The sequence below is a fragment of the Perognathus longimembris genome, chromosome 11 (assembly GCF_023159225.1).
Source record: "Perognathus longimembris pacificus isolate PPM17 chromosome 11, ASM2315922v1, whole genome shotgun sequence".
In the NCBI taxonomy this organism is placed as follows: Eukaryota; Metazoa; Chordata; class Mammalia; order Rodentia; family Heteromyidae; genus Perognathus; species Perognathus longimembris.
This window is the reverse complement of record NC_063171.1, coordinates 25,666,933-25,689,084: the sequence shown is the minus strand read 5'-3', so window position 1 is coordinate 25,689,084 and position 22,152 is coordinate 25,666,933. Positions and strand designations below refer to the sequence as shown.

The following is a 22,152-nucleotide window of genomic DNA, read 5'->3' as shown; positions in this document are numbered from 1 at the left end:
TCTTGTGAGGTTTTCTTTGTTTAACTCCATTCCCCTGCATCCTACGACACATTTCTGCTTTTAGTACCATAATACAGTCAGTGTTGGAGTGCTCGATTATACTGTCATGCACTGCTGTTTGGTCTTCTGGCTTTAGAATTGCCCTCTTGAGTAAATCCTAAGCTTCTTGAGAACAGGAAACATGATCTTTACCTCTTTTGTGTGGACCAATGTGCAAACCTTTATATTTCACACAAAAATTAATAAATACTTACTGGCTGTACATTCTACCCCTTTCTCTCATTTCCTCTTATCTCTCTTGCCTTCCTTTTATCCACCTCACTCCACTCCTTCTATTCTCCTCACTGCCTAAATGCCACAGGCCAGTGGCACTCACAAGCCACTGCTTAAGCAGTCTGGACACAGTCCAAGATTAGGAGTTTTCTGACTTCTGGTTTCCTGGGAGGTAGGGATTGTGTTTGAATGACAACCATGGTATTATGCTAGACAGAGCTGACTTGCAGCCAATCAGGTTAGTTTGGGTAGAGAAAGGGGAAGGTGTGGGGAGGGGGGGGGAGGTGAAGAGAGAGAGAGAGAGAAAGAGAGAGACAGAATATAAATATGTCATAGAGAAGCTATTTGTGAGCGAACAGAATCCATACATAAAGAAATTCAATTACAAAATAATTGATCACCAGTTAACTCTTTACATCATGTTTGTTACCTACATTGTAGATGCTTCCATTTAAGGGAAAAATATGAGCAACTTAAATGACATATACATTTGACACAGGCATTTTCACTTGAGGTACAGGTCCTGCTTATGATCAACTCTCCTCTGTTATGTTGCAAAGCAATTTCAGTAAGCACTTAGATTAATCAATTTGTATCTGTTCATTGACCTTCGGGATTCGGCACATGGGTCTTCTTGTATGGCGTGTGCTGCAATTCTGTCTCTTCAGAAAGCACCTACTCAAAATTTGTACATGGCTTTCATAGTGCTGTTGTGTGTTCACACCCTTCAAACCCTTCACTGCTTCCCTTGCTTGGTTGGGGAGGGGGAGTGAGGATGGAGCAGCATCTCTGCCTCTTTGTCTCTTAAAGAACAATTGTTTACACTTTTCCCTTGGCACCTGGAGAACTACAAAGATAGTGGGGCATTATGGGATGATAAAAAAATAGTGGAGAAAAATAATTTTTATCAATTTGTTTACACAATTATGTAAATGATGAACACTTGCACATGGCTGATTCCTTTATTATTCATGGTTTGAAGCTCTTGAAAATTCAATTCAACTAAATAACCTTTTCTTCAGCTCATATGATGAACAAGGTACTGTAATTTGCAGAAGGGGGGACATAAAGACACAATTTGATCAGGAATATTAAAGAAATAAACCAGTGGTGGGAAGGCAAGTTGAGAAAACACACTAAGAAAAGTACAATACATGCCCTGAGGCTTTATCGCTGAAGGGAGGAAACCTATATTTGAGTGGATTCATGGAGGATGGAGTGAGTTTGGCTAGGAGCATGTCTCTCCGTGCCCAGTGCTGCTGTTTGGTTCAAACCCTATCACCCAAGATCTGGACTACTAGAACAGCTTCCTATCTGATCTCTACTTCTCTTGTTGCTCCTGGAGTGATCTTTCAAAAGGCAATCTGATGTGTCACTCGCTCACTTTAAACCCTTTCTTGTTGCATTGTCGGCAAGAGAGAGTTACCTTTCTCCTGACCTTACACGTAAAGTCTAAGCATCTGTCATCCTTTGCAGCCTCAATATAACTTGTCTCCCTGCCACACAAATGGTACTGCTTACATGTCATGTTGCTTAGACCCCAGTGCCTGTGTCCATGCTATTCCCTCTACCTGGCTTGGATCTCTTCCTCCTCTCTCTTTCTCTTTCCTCCCATGGGTTCCTCATCCATCTGGAGGATCCCTATGAAACCTGTCTTGTTATCCTTTGTCCCTAAGACAGGGATGATGATTATCATCCTACTTCTCCTGCATGCATAGCCCCATCTTGCCACTCAGCACCCTGCTTTGTAATTTGGGGTAGCAGATAGGCATGCTTGCTTTCCTTGTAAAAGTCTGGTCAGAATCCACATTGGATATATGGCACATAGTATAGGCTAAAGGCAAGCCTGCCTAATTATGTTGAATTTGTTGCATGTGTGGGTAGGATACAGAATTTCCCACAGGGTAAAGGGGTAAGCAAATATGAGAAGTGAATATAGAATATTCACCCATAGAATTCAGAATAAAAGGAAGCAGGAGGAAATCAAGAGTAAGAAGAGACAAAAGAGAGTTAGGACACTCAGAAGAAGCTGTGTGTATGTGTGTGTGTGTGTGTGCGTGCGCGCGCGTGTGTGTGTGTGTGTTCTTAGAGACAAGTCTTATCTATAAACAGAAGGAAAAGAACTTCTAGAAAGTGAGAGAAAACATAGACAAGGAACAATGAATGGATCAGGCTGTAGAAGAGGTGACTAAGGCAAGACCTGAGAACTCAGGATGAGCTAGCCTCAGCAAGAGGTGGGGAGAAGGGCTTACTCTGAAGACAAGACAAAAGCAAGATAAAATGGAGAAGAGAGAAAGCAAAGCTCTTCATGGATGGTCTGAAGCTTAGTAAAGGAAGATAGAAACTGCTCGTGGCACCTAATAATACGTTTCCACATAAACCTCAAGATGTTGAGAGAGAGCACAAATACTTTACTAGAAGAGTACTGAAATGAACAATGAGCTCTTGAATAATGTGCTCTTCATAAAAGCACATCACAGTTGGTTAGAGTGCTTAATTTAGAGGGCTCAGCAAGGGGCTGTGCTTAGACCTCTGATTCTCCTCTTGCCTACTCCTCAGCCATCAGCCCTAACTGATAGGAGTTTGGGATAGATTTAAATACTGATTATGGAGCTGCTGTACTTTGCTGAGTTTCTGCAATCCAATTTTCACCAGGAAGCCTGGATAGCCATTCCCATTCAATTATAGTTACTGTCCCCAGCCAAACTTTAAATGCTTGTGAAACCCCTCAATGATCTGGAAGACTCAGGAGAGCTTTGCATTTGTGGGGCTGGAACAGAAAGCGTGGGTTTGCTACATTTCTGCCCAGAACCAAGGTTCTACTCTGTTTCTTCACCAACTCCTGAGGGTCTTTTGGCTTCCATTCAAGAAAACACAGCAGGTAGTCTTTTCCTACCGAGGTATAAGCATGAAGTTTAAACTCAAGTTCAGATTCATCTGAAATCCTTCATCTGAAAGAGAAGCTGCATATGTGAGCTTTCCAAAGGGAACTGAAATTTCCTGAATGACCAGGCACATCGAGAAGAATAAACCAAGTGTTTAGAAATCTCAAGATATTCTGGAGGTCCCCAGATGTCTGGTTTGATTGGAAAAAGACAGAAAAAGAAGACAACTCAATTTTGCTTGCTTGTAAGAATACCTTTACCTCTTTTTACATTGTATCATTTTTACTGTTCACTTTTGGTTTTGTATACTGTCCCTTTAGATTTTGTTTTTATCTATTTTTTTCTGAAATTCACAGAGGGTATAAAATTTAAAGCTACACCTGCCTACTAGGTAAATGTGTTTGTCCTTGGAGATGATCCCAGGCATAAGAGTTACAGAGGGCACTGAACATTGTCATGCAATGAAACATTTATATATCTGACCATTTTATATTATTCTTAGTTAGATTCTGGTATTAACAGCATTAATGATGAATTAAACGAGCAGTAGTTGCTCAGTAAAAATTGTTGCCTGAAATAAACGTTCCCAGAGGAGGGTATGGGGGCACAGAAAGAACTAAATGATACAACTCTCTCTCTCTCTCTCTCTCTCTCTCTCTCTCTCTCTCTCTCTCTCTCTCTCTCTCTCTCTCTCTCAGGATTCTTATTCCAATTTACCTTTCTTTGAAAATGTTTAAATAAAGAGATCGTTTATACATAGAGTCATATACCCCTAGGGAGGGAAGGGGTTTGAGTGATGCATAGAAATCCAGTTTTAGGCTGCAACATCAGAGGAGAAAGTAGAATGCTTCCAAGCCTGTGTGTAGTCTAAAGCAGCCATGGAACTGGGAGTTCAGTTTCCCAAATATCACATTTATCTCAATTTGGCAAGAAGCTGAAAGCCTATCTGGGGCCATTTAAGTTCTAATGTTATTAAGGGCTCATCTAATCAGCTCTTAAAATAAGCTTCTTGCAAATGCATGGGGATTGAGAGTGAGATAGAAGCCAGATGAACCCGGTGAGTTTAAGCCAGCCTGGTGAATGCACCTTGATTTGCATTGACAGAATGATGAGGCTCCCTGCCTTGCCTTCCTTCGTGGTCACTGCTGCAGTTCCTACACCAAGCCACATTGCATGGGAGACAGTTCATCTGGGTCGGGGGCATGTAATATGGAGAGGTTATTTGCATTCGTGTGACAAGGCTTGGCAGGGAAAGGTGAGCTGGCCTCTGCCAGAAGGTGGCTCTCAGACATAATTGACAGAGAAGCTGGTATTTCTAAGAACTATCCCCAAATACTGCTTTCTGTCCACTCCTGGGAAGTCACAAGGACTAGCAGACACCCTGTCCCTATCTAGACCACCTGACAGTGGCTCCTTATTTGCACCTTGGCTTTATTCTTCATGGGCCCAGAAACTTCACTTGGAGAAGAGAGCTTTGCCCTGGTGTGGAAACAGCTTAAATATAATCTGGGACCATCTTCTGACCCTGCTTTAAGCAGTCGATCTTTATAAATGGCTCATCTTGTCCACAAGCTTCAATCTATGGGTGACTTCCAAAGGTTAAGATCAAGGGCGGGGTCCTAGTCACTGGAAGGATGCTGTCTCCAGACGTGATGATGACACTTGTTTTCAGTAGTCTGCCATCTCCTGCTGCCTGCCCTCTGCAAACTTTTTCTCAGTATTCCACAGAATATCACATAGAGAGTTCGTTTCTTTCTTTTATCTTCTTAAACCCTCCACCAAAAGCCTCAGATAGCAGGGCTAGATGAAACTACATGGATGCCCTTATCACCAATGACTTGTATCACATTTAAACCACTATCCTCTAAGCATTTATCCAATAAGTATTTCAAGAAGGGTGACAGCATCCCAGAGCCCATGCTCACAGAGCCCTAACTTGGAAGTCAGCTTATAGGCCAAGTGTTTTAATTTGGGCAAGTTCTTGAGGTGGAGTGATTTGATCCCTACTACAAGTGATTTATCAAACATTCCTTTACCTATATCAGCTCTTTCTCAGAGCTGAGTGCCGATAAGTGAAAGTATCTCCATCTTCCTACATTTTCAGTGATGCTTTGGTATCAAGCAGCTTTCATTGCTGCTGTGCTGGTTCACCCTGTCTCAGCTCTACTTGTTTGCAAAGAACTAGATTTCAACCAACTGGTAGCTGAGGAGCACCCAATTCATGTTAAAGTATGCATGGCTGATGGCCAGCTCAGTAGGATAATGTTTCTTGTGATTTTCAATGTTCCAAGGTGTTTTAGATGACCAGAGCTACCTTATAGCCAGTGTCCTCCAATGTGACAGGATACTACTCAGGGTATTCTGGGCTGATTGAGACAAGACTCCTCTTCTATCTGTACAGTGCCCAGATGGATACTGAGTACATAATGAGTACCTTAAGTCGCAGGAAGGAAATTTGTTTCTCTTGAGCAAATGTTAGCAATTGTATAAACCAATCGAAAGGGAAGGGTAGTGAGCATTATCATCAGTGTTTTGTACAAATAAAGAGGGGAAATACCTGTTTAAAAAGTTCCCAATTCAGTGGATCAGGTTTGAGAGCCACACAAAGTTATTATGGGAGCAAACTATTCATGGCGCTTGTCAGCTCTGTGAATCCTCAGAGCCTTCTCTCATAGACCATTTTTTAGAGACTATTATTTCAACCTGAAAATTCTTTAGACATATATATGTGGTAAGAAAAAGGAATTAGGAAAGCTTTTAAATTAAAAGAACTAAAACGACAGGTTTTTCCTCCAGCCATATAAATAGTTATGGATAGAGATAAAGAGATGGATATTTTTCATAATACTTTATTAGGGGTTTTTGGAACTCCAGAAGTTTTAGAGTCAGGCTGGTGAATAATTTAGCACTGATTCATGCGGGGCCAGTGCAGGCACGGCTGGGCTGGGAATCAAGTCTTGCCTATTGGCAGGATTGAGCACAGTAACACACTTTTATTACCAACTGCATCATGAAATGCAATTCAGAAATATTTTATGAGATGCCAAAACCTTTGTGCCCAGTTTCTCCAGTGATTTCAGAGAGACCACATGGAGCTCAGAGGAATGGAGGCTGCTGGCCACCTCATTGAAGGACGACGATCCCCTAGGCTGCTGTTTCAGTGACATAGGGTCTTAGGTCACCAGGAATACTTAGTTACTAGCAAAGCCCCAGACTGGCCATTGGAGTGATAGATAATAAAAGGTTCACAGCAAACAGTACCTTTGCTGATGGAGTCTCTGGTGCGTTGCCTTGACTGTACTCTCTTTAATCTGAACTCCAGAACAGGTCTGCCCAGCAAGCAATTAGATGATACAGAGACACCTGAGCAAGGAGAAATACATTAACACCTTCAAAATAAGGAACTTCTGTTTTCTTTCCATTCCAAAAGTTTTCTCTCCTTTTAAAGAGCTGTGGAGGCGTGCTGTGTAGACCTCAAAAGCAATGAAATCGCCGCTTATTATTTCTTTTCTCTCTGGAGTTTTATTTCATTAATGTTTTACACTCGTTCTCAAATCTTTGTAATGAAATTATAATTCTAAGGGAGAAATTCCATAGAAACATTATAAATTCAGAAACGTGTTGTAGATAACAGATCCAAGATCTGCGAAAGTGGCTATAACACAGAATTAGATGATCTGATTATGAAAAGCCCTTGGCACCCCCTCCAAGAAGCCTCCCCTTCAACCCTGTACCACCAATCCTGAGCTTCATTATGTCCTGAATATCTTCAGAAGCACAATGAGCATGGTGCATAGTGAAAGTAACTCTTTATTATAAACCTATTTGGGCAGTTTTCACTCTGGATTCTCAGGCACTATCTCCTCAAAGTCAGAATCCTTTTCCTTCTTCTTGTTTTAAGTCTTGTCCCCAATACACCACAAACATGGAAGAATTCAATAAACACTCACTAGAGAGTGAATGCACTAATGATTTCTCTCAGGAGAGAACCACCACCACCAAAAGCAGAGCTATCATTGTGCATGGAAGGATCTGTGTTTGCATATTTGCCTGCCTTTTTAATCAAGAGTGCTGCTAGGCAGAACTTGGACCAGGCCTCCCTTTTCACAATTCTTAAGGATCTGTCAATGCAGTTAGTAGCTCGATAATTATGCCTTCAAGGACTTCCTGCTTGCAAATGCTGCTAAGCTTCCTCCAAATGGGACACTGAGCTTCAGGGATCTCATTTATAGATGCCTAAAGAGGATGCATCTGCAAATATTGGTAGGAATCTGAAGGAGGAAGGAGCAAGTATCTGGGTAGTATGCAGATAGACTTGCTCATCCAAGTTGCTCCTGCATGAATTTACCTTCCCTGGAAGACCCCATGGAACCTCAGAAGAAGCACAAGAATAAAGGACATCTGGTTCTGGAAAGGGAAATAGAGTTTGCCTCTAGTGGATGTTCCAGCACAAGTGGTGAAAGATTCTGAGGCTGTGTGTCATTGGAAGGGTTTGTTGGTGCCAGAGACAGAGAGATGTTGCACATCATATCAACGGGAGGTATGTTCCTCCTCCAATCTGAATCTAGCTGCTCACCAAATGAAAGAACTTCAGGTCCTTTCCCACCCCACCGTGTAATTTGAGTAGTCGCTGCCCAAATGTTCAGGCTATTTTGAGGGCAGATATTCTGATCTTAGATAATCTCTCCTTCTATAGAATCAAAGCTCTCTCCCTTTTTTTCCTTTCACCTATTGACTGTGTGTCTCTCATTCTATCAGAGAGATTGGTGACCTCACTCTCAGAGAGCTGGTCTAATCTCTTCTGAACCAGATAAAAATCAAATGTGATCAAAAGTGGTAGCAACATTCTCTTCCATTGAAGTTATTAAACACTGAATACCTTCAGCATGCTATTTTATTATTACCTATTTCTCCAACAAAATATATAAGCCCAGTCATGCGTTCATTCAACTAACGTATGTTTATTACATTTTAACTTTCTCCAATTGATGTTCTTGACATTAGCAAGGTGATAAATGCTTATTATAATAAAAAATTAGTCTGAAGACATATTCAGGAAAAGACAACTATTTCCCTCTATCATGGTCCATTATGTAACATTTTAATAGGCTGGAATATATCTTTTATACCTGCAATAATTTCCCAAGAAATACAAATTAGACAGACACATGGAAGTCTCAGTGGGCCTTTTCTTGTGGCTAATACCTGTGGGGAGAAAGGCCAGAAGGTGCCCTACCATTGACAGGGGAACCAGGCCAGCCCATAATAAGAAGGTTTGCTCAGCTTTGAGCAAATATATTTGAGAAGTTCCTGTAAAGAATCTCAGGTGAGAGCTGAACCAACATTCCTAATAGCTGTTGACTTGAATGCCTTAGAGTTGGGTGGCATCTCACAGCATCCACCATGCACACCCTCCCTTTTGCTTATTTAGATGTAATTATGCACATACAGCATATATGCAGGATATTTTTTGTAGCTTCTAACTTAAGTACTTTGCAACTTTCTTTGCCTTAACTTAGGAATATCATCATTTCCTCCTTAAATAATTATACATCCATACCCGTATATTTTTTTTTACTAGTAGATCATATCATGCATCTGAGCTTTATCAGGACAGTCTTCTTTTGCCTGGCTCTCTGTTGCCTGGCTTTCCCACCCCATCTCCTTCCGTGTATCTTCTGTATTGTTCTCAACACCAGTGTTGACAGCATGGAGTAGATATCCTTACACACCTTCTTTCACACTCATCTACCCACATACAGACATGTGAACGTGGATGTGTGTGCTTATTTACTTTCTTGGCCATTGGCAGAGCACATACCAGGCACTGGGGATATGAGGAAGAGAACACAGACTCCATCCTCAAGTGCTCTTGCCTATGTGCCTGGAAGTTGCACCACAGAATGTCACTGGAAGCAGTTTCAATAAGGGATGCACCAAATATACAGAGTTATTTAGAGGATTAGATGGACACTTTGGGCTCCTGTGTTCTAGTCATATGCTCTTTTCTGTTTAACTATGTTTTTAAAAGAAAACAAGTTTTATGTTGAACATGAACTATACAACTTGTGGGTAGTAAAGAGAGGGATAAACTGGGAGAGAGCAAGAGAAGGAGTGATGTTGTCCAAAAAGAAATGTACTCAGTTCCCGATGGATGAAACTGTAACCCTGTTGTACATCACCTTTATAATAACAATAAAAATAAATGAAAAAAAACACAGGTTTTAAGCTCTGGGCTGAGCAGTGGATAAATTGAATTTGAGCTAGGAAGGTGCCAATTCTCCTAAAGTCATAACTATACTTGTTCTGTTAGGGTGAGGCTCATGACCCAGCATACTGGCCCTTGTGACATAACACATATTACCTCACTAATAAACTGACTTAATCTGGTTAACTAGTTCTATAGCCCTCAAATACCATAAAAGGCTTTATCTTTGGATTGATGTCCATGTAATTGAAGACAATGCAAGGATTATTGTCACATGAATTAAAATTAATGTGTCACAACATAGATGAGGATTCCTTTGGTAGCAAGTTCAGAATCTAGAATCTAGGTTCAAGGCTCATGTTCACAAATACTTCCATTGTACATACTTCCAGAGGAGAAACAGGAAGTACTTTTACAGAGATGTTTGTAAAAGTGAAGGGCATGAGACGCTGTCCATCAGCCAGTCCAGCCAAAAGGTATGTTCCTTCTGTGCATTCTTCACCCACACATCTGCTCTTCAGTGCCCAGCATTTTATAAGATCAACTTGTAACAATTCCTCTCTGGGATTTTATTCTATGAAATACATCCAGGAAAAAAAAAATATATATATATCTTCCTTGTCAAATGCTTTTGTACTCCAAGTAAGTTAAGCCACCCAAGAGTCCTGGCCTAGGCTTCCAGGGTCCTCTGGACCCTAACATCTCAGGCAGGATCTGAGAATCTAGACAGTCCAGAGAGTACAGCCCAAGAAGCCATGTTGACTTTGATCACAGACTTGCTCCAAAACCCTGTTCTTTTTTCTTCTCTTAAGGGGAATCACAGGCAGAAGAAAGATGAGACACGATATTCAAACACTGTTAAGGCTTCAGACTTCACAACAATGGATCAGGTGGGCAATCAGTATAAACATTGGTTGCTGAGATCATGTAAGTTTGTTTGCTATAAACTGCTTGAGATTTATTAGTGATAGATTATCATCAAACTCAAGGGTGCTGATCAGCTTTAGTCAAATTACCCAATAACTGAAAATAGGATCAGTTCATTTTTCCCCCTCAATTCTCAACAGTTGGTTGCTGAACAATGGAATTGATTGTATACTTAATCATCTTAATGATGAAGTCAGAACCTTAGATACTACTGGTGATCTCATCCATGTTCTCCTCTAAACTCACACACTCTTCTCCCAGGAAGGACCTTTGAATGGCTATTATTTGGACCCCTACTTTCAGGCAGACACATGGGAATGTTTCTGAGAATTCCTCTGGCTCATTAGTTTGGATAAGACAGTAATTCAACATGCAGAATGAAAAAAGTTCATGAATTTTCAATTTGTTATCTTTCTGATGTGCAACAAATTAGTTCAAAACTCAGTGGCTTAAAACAACCAACATTTATTATTTCATAGCTTCTGTGGATCAGGACTTCAGAAGTGTTTTATATGGAGGTTCTGGCTCAGAGTCTCTCATTGTTTCTAGGGAGAATGTAAAGTAACTGCAGTCATCTAAAGACCTGTTAGGCATTATGGATCTTCCAAGAGAGCTCACTATTGATGCTGATTGCCTCATGGTGTTCTGCATAGGAGGCCTCCGTTTCCTTCTGCATATACCTCTGTAAGGCTGCTTGAATGTCAACATGACATGGTGTAGTCCTTGCTCAGAGTAAGAGATGCAAGAGAGAGCAAAGTGGAATCTACAATGGTAGAATCCATAGTGGTTTTTATGATTAGCCTTACCATTATCTCTATAAACTAGCATACACATGTCAGTCCTTTTTAATTTGAGGAAAACCTACATCAGGGTATGAATGTCAGATAGCAAAGATCAGTTAAAATCTGACAAACCACACATATGCTCTTTACCTTTGTCAATTGTGGTAATGATGTGGAGGAGGACATTTGTTTCTTATGTCTATCAAATCATGGAATTTGATTCAAATCCTAGCTCTTACCAGTCACATCTTCATACTAAAGATGTTTATTTCACTCTGTAAGCTTTCATTTTTTTAATCTGTCTGATGGGGATAATAATATTCTCCATCTTTTTGCAGGATTACTGTGAGGGTTTACTTAGTCAACATGTGCAAAAGGTTTAGCTCAGTGTGGAGTGGAACATATAAACTCAAAAGTTATTCTTTTCCCTTCTCTCTCATTTTTCCTCTCATGCTAGCACACAACCACTGGATGATATAGTTAAATGACACCCTGCCCCCCCCCCACCTGCCAATCAGGGTGAACCTTCCTCTCCCCTCATCCCTCATCCTTCACCAGGATTTGTTAATGCAGGGAAGCCTTCAGTCTTGACCATTTAGGTTTGTCTTTCTTGAGGAAGATTTTTCTGAGGCTTAGTCAAATTAGGATGTCTGAGAGACACTGAAGTTCTTTCACATTTTAATTAGCAATTAATTAAGCAGAGGTACTGTTGTCTGGAATATCTGACAGAAAGGCTTAATGATTACATTTTATTATTATTATTATTAATGGAAAATATGGCCAGAGGGTGTTAGGTTTTCCCAGAATCCCACATTTAATTGAATGCCCCTATGGAGAAGAAAAGTGAACAGACTGCCCTTTCCACATAGTTTTATTAAAAATGTTTTGAGATGTGGTGCCTTGCACTTGGGAGCAGGGCTAGCCTGTCATCTTGGGCTGTGACCTTTAACTAGGCTTAGTGGAAGCCATATATGCTACCTCTGGCTTTCAGTGTCCCTCCAGGAAACCACACAGCCACATCTTGATGACTCTGCTAGTATCTTTATTAACACCCCCACCTTGCCTTCAGGGAAGTCTTGGTTTGAAGACAGAAGAGGGCACTGCTTTATGGTTTTGCTGAAAAGAAGGGAGGTACTTGTTGGCTGTTGCTATATAGTGCTGGCTGGCTATTTTGGGGGTCCCCTGGGGGAGGTGCAAGAATGCCCTGTGTTCACACTAGAGACCAGCATAGTGGGGCCCAGAGGCTGGTCACTGTTTGCAAAACCCAGAGGACTGGTATCTCTGAAAAATCATGGAAGAGCAAAATTGTGGGGCCTACCTGCCTTCATATTCTGAACTCACGCCATGGATTCTCCAGAGATATTGCTAACAGTGGCTGCACAAATGGATCAAAAAGCTTAGTCTTAAATGAGTTAATTTGGGGCAGTTGAACATGTGTCAAACTACCTTCTCACCCCCACTTAATTTCCCCAAGGAATCATTTAGGGCAGAATCAGTGTCTGTCCCTAGCCATATGTGTGTATGTATTTGTATACACTGTATGATCCTAGAGACATTTAGTACTGTCTCGTTATCATTATTCTAAGTGGATTGTTTGGATGAATCCTCACACTCTGCTACAAGCGTCAGAGACCTGATCTGAATATGTGGCAGGTTTTGAGTAGTCAGTTGGTTTCCCTCATCAAGTAGGCAATTTCCATTATTCACAATTCACAGTTCAGACTTGAGTTAATTCATCAGGTTTAACAAGAGACTTGAGATCAATTGGACAGCACATATCATGGGAAGCTAGGGACTATTCTGGGTGTCTAGTATATCCTCTGAGTTGCTAAGACACAGGTGCTTGCCCAGCCTATAGGGCTGAGCTATGTAGGGGAGGAGCCTCTTCTCACAATGCAGCTTTGGGTTGTTTTTCTGCTCAGGTCACTAATTAGCATTCTCTGAGCCTCGACATCCCTCTGAGTGAAACCGCAATCCAATAATCCTGAATGGAGTAAATTCAGTGTATGAAAATTGGATTAGCAATGACCTCTGAGTCAACTCAAGCAGTATAAGTCATGGCTCACTAGATGATATTTGCAATTTTTTCTTGTCTTTTCCACTTTAATCTGCATATCTGAAGTCTTCTATAATATTTATGTTTTGCTTTGCTCATATGAAAGCAAATATTATTTGAGAAATGTAGAAATCATAATGATAACCTATTTGATCAAGCCTGAAACAATGATTTTAGCCCCAGGTCCATAGACAGTCTATGAATTTAGCTGGGAAAAATTTTCATCTTTATTTTTACCAATCTCCAACAAAATTTAGCAGTTTCTTCAATTTTGAATGTAGGTAACATGTCACAAAAGTGCTAGCAGTAGCTATACCTTTGTCACCAGTAGAAATCACAGCTATTTTTCTAGCTCATTACAATTGCAGGTAGGTTGAAAAATTGTTTAAGCTTATTACTACTTCAAAATTTCAGTAGTTATTAGGCCTGCCAGAAGATATTGATATTTATGATGTTAATAAAGAAGCACATAGATTATTATACAGAAAATTTAGTTTGTTCATATTTTGATAAGTGCAGTTCAATAAAAATGTAGTTTCCTCCATAATCCTATACATTTTATTTCTATACATTTATACATCTCATACAATTATTTTTGAAAAGAGACTCATGGGTTTTACCAGGCTGCCAAACAGGTTCATGTGAATACTGTTAGGAATGCTCAGCTCAGGAGAGAAGAGAAGGAACAGGCATATTTTGCTGACATTGCCATGGTTAAGGCTCTGGCTTTCTGTGTCCCACTCTGCTGAATTTGCACTGAAGGTTCCATTGCTATCACCTTCTATGCTTGTATGTTGGAAACCTATTCCTCATATTCATGTTAGTAGTATTTAGAAGTGGGGCTTTAAGATGCCATTAGGATTATTAGATGGGGTCTTGAAAGAAAAGCCTCATGGCAGTCCAGTGGCTTCATAATAAAAGGAAGTGGACATGCTTGTTGTGTCTCACCGTGATCCCCCCCCACCACACACACACTAAGCAACAAGGCCATCACATGTCCACCAGATGCAAGTCAGATACAGATACCATGCCTCCAGAACCATGAGTTGAATAAACTTCTTTATAAATTACCTGGACTCATATTTTTGTTATAGCAGCATAAAATGGTATAAGACACCCCTGTTTTGTAATCAGAAAGTTGAGACACAAATTGGGAAACTTGCTCAAGGTCATTCAGCTTCTAAGTGGAAGAAGTAGGATAAGAGCTCAGGCAAGAAGGACCCAGATGAGCTCCGTTGTCCTTCCTTTAGCTCTACAGATGAGTCAATATTTAATAGACTATGTCATGTGTTTGTGGGGCCAAGTCATCCACTGATGCCTGGACATTTGATGGGGTGTATTTGACCTTTGCAGCTAGAGTGACAATACTAAAGGGCAGAATCTTGGCTATTTTTCTTTGTTTATCCCTCCCAAACGCTTAAAGTACTAAAATTAAAGAATTATGTGCTGAGCACTGAAGTGATTAAATATTCTTCTCTCATTGCCCACAGTTTTCCTGAAGGGAAAAGTAAGTTCTACCCTAAGTCTGACAGAGACAAATACTTTGTTACTAGGAGGTCTCAAATGCATGGTTGTTAAGTGATCAACAAACCTAGATCATCACACTGGAAGGGAACCCTTGCGAGAACACTTAACTGGGCCTAATTACATTTACTAGCCATTCATCACCGGAGTAATTTCCTGCCTGGAGACATTTCATTTCCATGGTGAAAGAAGCCAAAAAATGGAGCTTAAGAGAAAGCTTTTGATTGAAGGTGGGCCCTGGTCTTCTCCTCTTTGATACAAAGTTCAGTTAAGTCCAGTTGTTCACTTCTTTAAATGGCCCATGCGGGGAAAGGTAATCTTATTCAATGCTTCCTCACAAATACATGACCCCGGGGACCATAGGCTGAGTATATTTTTACAGATGGAGGCTATCAATCATTCCTCAAAGGTAGCCAATTTCCTCTCAAAGGACCTGATCTAAGGGCACAGGTTGGTGACTGACCCAGGAACCTCTGCCTTCTCAGAACAAGTTCCATTTTTAATTTGTTTGATATCATCAGCTTTTTCTAGAGCTGCAATTAAGGGGAAATCAATTACCAGAGTGATAAAAGATAAACTTTCCAAGTCAGTGATGGTGTTAAAAAATGAGGCTGCTATACTTTGGGTTACAGTGGCCTGAGTAGAACTTCCGTTTGAACAGGACTTGTGTTCAGTTCTGAAAGTCCCATAGGAGGAGGGGGGAATGGAAAGTATTCCTCCTACAATCTGTTTCCAAATCTGGATGCATAGAAGCTTAATGTAGTGTAAAGGAGAGTTAATTGTGGATTATCATAAAGCAGGCCCTGGAAAATGAAGCTTTTTTGCTTTAGTCATCATCTGGGCCTTCAAAATTTTAAATTATATCTAAAACTTGGAGTGCCTGGGTCATAGTATGATCTAAGATTGTCATCTACCCCTGTGTTTCACAGAGTGCACTATTGCTCTTTGGGGTAAATTGATTCTTCTCTGCAAAACTGTCCAGAGAACAGCAGTCTGACTCTTTTTCCTGGCCTCCATCCGCTGTATACTCACATGCCTTCTTGCCAAGCATTTTGACAACACCCCACCCTCCACAAATTTCTAAATATCCTCAGAGTGGGAAGTAAGATTACCTCTGGATAATCCAGCTTCTCTCTTAACTTGCAGGGCAGTCACTGATTTCCTAAATTTGAAGTTGAGGCTCAAGGAACAGAAGTCGAAATTTTGGAGCCTCTTTTAAAGCTCGGATTTCAACAGCCAAAGCAGGCCAGTCCCCAAGTAGTGGGTTTTCAGGACAAAGTCATCTTCATGGGTTAAGAGGGAACTGTTCTTCAAACATTTTTTGACCCACTGACATTGAGTTTTGAAGTGGCATTGAAATCCTGCAAGGCACAAATAGCGACCTTCATCATTTTAGTCTCCTCAGAGTGAAGGCCTGAAGAACGTGATCATAGAGCCTAGAGAAAGAGTGAGGGCCTGCTCCAAAACCAGATTCACTCAGATCTCATTAGCCAGGCATCAGTGTGCACCTTTCCCAGCAGAATAAAAGAAAAAAAGAAAAGCTAAAAATGTTTATATGCTGATCACTTATGCTCGCAATGAAGAACAAAAAAAAAAATATATCATTGGAGAAAAAAGGCAATTCCTGCCTTTGAGACAGAAGTTCACAGGATATAGAAAAGATCCAGTCGAGTATTTGCATAGAGAAATTTCCAATATCACCTCTGCACCACTGATTTAATGGACTGGTACCAGAGCTCCCTGAGAATCAAAGCATGGAGCCTGAAGAAGCCCCTATGGAAGAAGGTTCAGTGCCAGGGCTCAGAAAGGGGAAAGATAACTCACACATGGAAAAAGCAATTGTGCCAATACCCGTTGGTTCCTAAAATGTTCTTTGGGACCCATTCCTTCAGTGTGAGGTTGAAGGGAAACACAGACTCCCGTGGGCTTACATCAGTGAAGTTCTAAAGAAACCCCATAGTTCCTCTGGGAATGTTCTAGAGCCCCAAAAGCATATCGGGAAACCAATACTTGCTTATTCACTACAATAGGAAGATCTCCATAAAACTCTGAGTTCCTATCTTTCAAGCATGACAGTTCTACCATTAGATTCACATTTTTGTTTTGCTACTTGCCCTTCCCTGACAGATTTGTGTTTTAAACAAAATCACAAGTCACCCACACTGTAACAGGAATCAGACTCATCACTCATCAGTCTGGAGCAACAAGAGAGAAGAGTGACTTATGGACTGCTCTGGACAGCAAAGGGACACAGGGAGTATAGTATGATCAGGCCACCAAAAACAAAAATAAGGAGGACAAATTTAATTCCCCTCACCCCTTTGTGTGCTTTTTAAAGAGACACAGCTGGCAGATCTGTCTTGAGTGTGGAGTGGGAAAGGAGTTGGCTCTTTCTTTGTTTGTGTTTTCTTGCTTTTGTAGTCAGACATTATCGCCATGGCAATTCTCTCATCAGCTAGTTCTTCCTCTGATCACTCTGACAAGGGCTGAGTTGATAACACAGGCTTTATGTGACCTCCCACTGTATTCAGAAGCTGTGGGGCCCTTTTCTCACAGCCAGCTAGGGAAAAATCTCAGATGGGCTTCCATCGCCCTGCAGCAGAGAACAGGGAAGAGCACAAGGCTGTCTTCTGGGATTCAGCACAAAATGACTCTGGAGGACAGCCTTCTAAAATCATTGAATGTGTGGGTTTGTTCCAATCTCTGAGTGGTGTCGCTAGATTCCCCTGAGAAGGTGCAGGTCTTCTGGAATTTAGGGATGGGGGTGAGGAAGGCTTTCAACTTCCTTTCCTTGGTCAAAACACTATGAGGATCAGGCAGAACAGATCCTAGTTGACTGGGGAGAACTAATGCCTGGCTAAGGGAAAGTCTGAGCTCCATTGCTCATGGTAGCTCAGGTCCAACCTGCTGACAGGCTTGGGTTTGGCCTCTCTGAGAGTGGCCCTGAGGACCACCACATTGTTGCAGCTTTCTTTTTTCACCAGGCCTCTGCCCCTCCCACTTCATCCCACCCACTTCCCTACCTCCACTTTAGAGCTACTCTTTCCCTGGTGGCTTTGATTTCCAGCCAGTTCCACCTCCTACTCCTCATCCCACTTCCTACTTCCACTCACAGCCTGCTCCCAATCCATTCTCCATGCCTCTCCTGCTTGGATTTTTTTTTTTTTTTTCTCTAAACCAAATCTGCCCAGATCACTTTCCTTCTAAGAGTTGTCAAAGTTTGCGATAATATAGGCCCCACTTCCTTTTCAGACTTCTTTTCTCACTGCCTCCCTCCTGTGCCTCCTCTCTGTAATTTAGCCACCTTCTCTACTAGCAAATTCCCATTACTATGTTCTCTTGTGTTCTCTTTGCTTCTTTCCATCTGTTGTTTCAGCTGCCTAGAAATGTGTTGATCCTCTAGAATTCATCTCCAACAGGAAGTCTTCCTAAAATTCCAAAGATGAATTTTGTGCTATCTACTCTAACTCCCCTCACTCACCATGAGCTTCCCAAATGTTGTTACCATTGTTGAATAGAAGTCTGAGTCTCTGCACCCAGCTTTATGCATGCCCTACAGAAGAGGGTCAATAAGTATCAAACCAGTGTGAACCCTGAGGGCTCCCCACAGCAGCGCCTGCCCTTGCAAGCTCTGAAAACTCAATTCATTTGGTACAGGGAGAATGCTCACATTAAATACTGCTGTGTGCTGCTAGAAATTGTGTGCAGAGGGAAAACAAATAAGTGATTAAGTAATGGCAGGCAAGTATTTCACTAAGAGTCCTATCCAAATAAAATAACAGGAAAAGTGCCTTTCACTACTGATTAACCGCAGCTGAGAATTAAAGATCATTTGTAACAAATCATTACAGTCAACTGATTAAAAATGAATGAGTTTGTACAGAGAACCATTACTGAATCTGGGGCTGAAAAGAAAAGACAGTTAAAGCACATTAACATGAGTCTCCAAACCTGTATATGTGTTGCTGCATGAGGCTGATAAACTGATAGGCCAAGCAGATCCTGAATGAGGAGAACGAAAATGAATCTGGCTTTAAGTTCTGCTTTGGGTCCAAATCCTATGTCTGGCTCCTTGAGAATGATAGTCTCTCCAAGCTTCCACATGCCACTGAGAGAATATTAGACACAAGCAATATTAAGCCGAGCCATATGAAATCACTAACTTTTGCCCACAGTTGGCCAATAGGAAGTTCATATGATTCAACTTTATAGAAAATTCAAGTTCAAAGGATTCAATCTTAACCTGACCAAATAAGGCTATGGTGGGGAATCAAAAAGAGATAATGATGGTAGATCAGAAGATGCTCTACAGATGCAATGAATATTAGAAGTACTTCCTGCACTGGAGGAAAATGGATATGACTGAAAACAGTGGGTGCTCAGCTAGGCATGCAACCACAGTGTGGGCAGAGTTTAGGAACTAAGCATCTTACTTCATTAGTGAATTGATAAGCTGAAAAATGAAGATAAAAAGTATCAAAAGAAGTAAAGGAATTTCTCCAGCTCCAACCCAGACCTTCTGTCCCTCTTTGCTGTCTTTCTATAAGACACAATGTCGCCCCACAATCAATGGCACAATTTATAAGTGTGAGCTTTATATTCCTATAAACTCTGAGTGGATTCAGAGGGGATGTTGTGTGGGTAGAAGTACTGAGCTCTTTTGGGGTCCTGTGACTGACTCCCAAGTCTGATTTCTCACCTGTCCTTGCTTGAGCAAACATGGTTCGAGTGATTGGCAGGAACTGAGTCATCAGTAAATGTAAGATAAATGGATGAACAAAAGAATCAGCTCCCAGACCCTTCTAGTCTTGTTGTCTGTCCTTTTGCACTTGACGTCCTAGTAGAGGATGGAAGACCTTCTGTACCCAAATGTCCAAGCCATGGAATGAACACAATCACTACATTTCCTGATTAGATACAAACATTAATGAGCAATGCTTCATAATTACAAAAAGCCTCTGATGAGATAGCTAATTCTTATTAAAACAGCTTTGCATGGCATTGATCCAAACCCTTTAATTATCATATAATAATATATATGAACCTCATACACACATACTTTTTGAACAATTTTTAAATCTACATTGATTAAAGGCCTATTCAGAATTAGCTTATTCTATCAAATTCTGCCTAATACTTTGGCCTTCATGAAGACAAAAATGTACCTTTAGTCCCCTTTGCTCACTCATTTCTAGAAGCACTGGGACAGTACTTGTCTGACTCTTCGCAAGTAGCTGCTACCTTGAACTGGCAGGAAGGGCTCTGAGCCAGCTTCATGGGCCTGAGATCTGTGCAGCTACACAGAACCTTCTGTTCAGAAGGGCCTTGTGCTTGGGTTATTGATTTTTTATTGCTGTTTTGAAATTTTTAATAATGCTACACAAGGATCTTCCCATTTTCATTTTGACTGGGCTCTGAAAAGTTACTAGTGTATTCTGGTAGAGGTAGAAAATACAAGAGAGCAGCAAGGCAAAAGTGGAGGCAGAGAGAGTGAGGCTGCATCACCTTATCAAGAGTATTAGGTATATTCAACAGGATAAGGAATTGAGACTTTCCATATGGAATGGAGATCATGCCTGACAGAGCCAGCAAAGACATAGGGAGTAAAAATGATAATTAGCAAACTCTGATCTTCTTTAACAAGCATTTATTATGGTGTGTGTGTGTGTGTGTGTGTGTGTGTGTGTGTGTGTTTGTGTGTGTGTGTGAAAGAGGACATTGTCAGTTTCTACTCTAGAGAACTCATAATCTATATTAAAAGGGCATGGGCTGGGAATGTGGCTTAGTGGCAGAGTGTTCACCTAGCATTCATGAAGTGCTGGGTTTGATTCCTCAGCACCAAATAAACAGAAAAAGCTGGAAACGGGTGCTGTAGCTCAAGTGGTAGAGTGCTAGCCTTGAGCAAAAAGAAGAAGGAGAAGGAGGAGAAGGGAAGCAGCAGCAGCAGCAGCAGCCAGGGACAGTGCTCAGGCCCTGAGTCTAAGCCCTAAGACTGGCAAAAAACAAAAAACAAAAAACAACATGTTATTGATAATGTAATGTGATTAATGTTGTAACAAAGGTTAGTGTTTGGCTCACTTAACTTAGTATAATTTTTTCCAAGTACTTCCATTTCCTTACGAATGGGGCAACATCATTCTCTCTGATAGAGGCATAAAATTCTTTTGTGTGTATGCACCACATTTTCCTGATCCATTCATCTACTGAGGGGCATCTGGGTTGGTTCCATATTTTAGCTATGACAAATTGTGCTGCGATGAACATTGTTGTGCTGGTGGCTTTAGTGTGTTCTTGTTTATGGTCTTTTGGGTAGATGCCCAAAACTGGGGCTACTGGGTCATAGGGAGCTGTATGTTTAGCCTTCTGAGGAATCTCCATAGTGCTTGCCAGAGTGGCTGAACCAGTTTAAAGAAACATGGACTCTATGGTCTCCCTCATAGGGAATAATTAGCACAGGTTTAGGCTAGTCACAGCAGAGGATCATAAGAGCCTAATAGCAATGCCCCTATGAATGCATAAGATAATGCTAAGTGAAATGAACTCCATGTTAAGGAAACAAGTGATATATCACTGTTGTAATTACTTTCAACATGCCATGTGAAACAGTAGCTTCTATTGTTGATGATCCTCTTGTATCCCCTTCCTGTGGTGTACCTGCACTATCACTGTATCTTATCTGAGTACACTGGAAACTGTATATACTGGTATTAGAACTAGGAAAGTGAAAGGGAATACCAAAATCGAGAGACACAGGATAAAAAGAAAAAGAACTACAAAAGTAATACTTGCAAAACTATTTGGTGTAAACCAACTGAACAACTCATGGGGGGTGGGGAGAAGGAAAGGGGGAGGGGGAGGGGGAATGAGGGAGGAGGTAACAAACAGTACAAGAAATGTATCCAATGCCTAACGTATGAAACTGTAACCTCTTTGTACATCACTTTGACAAATAAATCTAAAAAAGGTGGGGGGGGGGGCTGGGGATATGGCCTAGTGGCAAAGAGTGCCTGCCACATATACATGAGGCCCTGGGTTCGATTCCCCAGCACCACATATACAGAAAATGGCCAGAAGTGGCGCTGTGGCTCAAGTGGCAGAGTGCTAGCCTTAAGCAAAAAGAAGCCAGGGACAGTGCTCAGGCCCAGAGTCCAAGCCCCAGGACTGGCCAAAAAAAAAAAAAAAGTTAGTGTAAGTTAGTGTTACCATTGTGAAATAGAAGCAAAGGGAATGGGCAAGGCTGGGGTAGGTTTCATAAAATATACCAGTACTATAACTTGTAAGATCAGTAGTTCACTAAGAAAAGAAATGAGAAGAATGCAAATAAGTACCTAGGAATGAGAAACATCCTGAGACATTTAAATACGAATGAAAAGTCCAGTGCAGGTGACCAGCAGAGAATGGCAATGAGAACAAACAGGATGCTGGCCATGAAGACCCTTAACCATTCCAGCATGTAGTGGGATTTAGTACAGGTGAATAGGAGCATCTCTGTGGTAT

The 22,152-nt window shown here is 41.1% G+C and overlaps 1 protein-coding gene across 1 annotated transcript in view; it reads right to left on the bottom strand.

Moving 5' to 3' along the window:
* Positions 1-22,152, bottom strand: part of Tnr (tenascin R) — a 420,853-nt gene that overhangs the window by 196,795 nt on the left and 201,906 nt on the right. Inside the window, exon 2 of the mRNA XM_048356899.1 lies at positions 6,420-6,521. The gene's annotated coding sequence lies outside the window, so the exon portion shown is untranslated. The remainder of the gene's footprint in view (positions 1-6,419; positions 6,522-22,152) is intronic.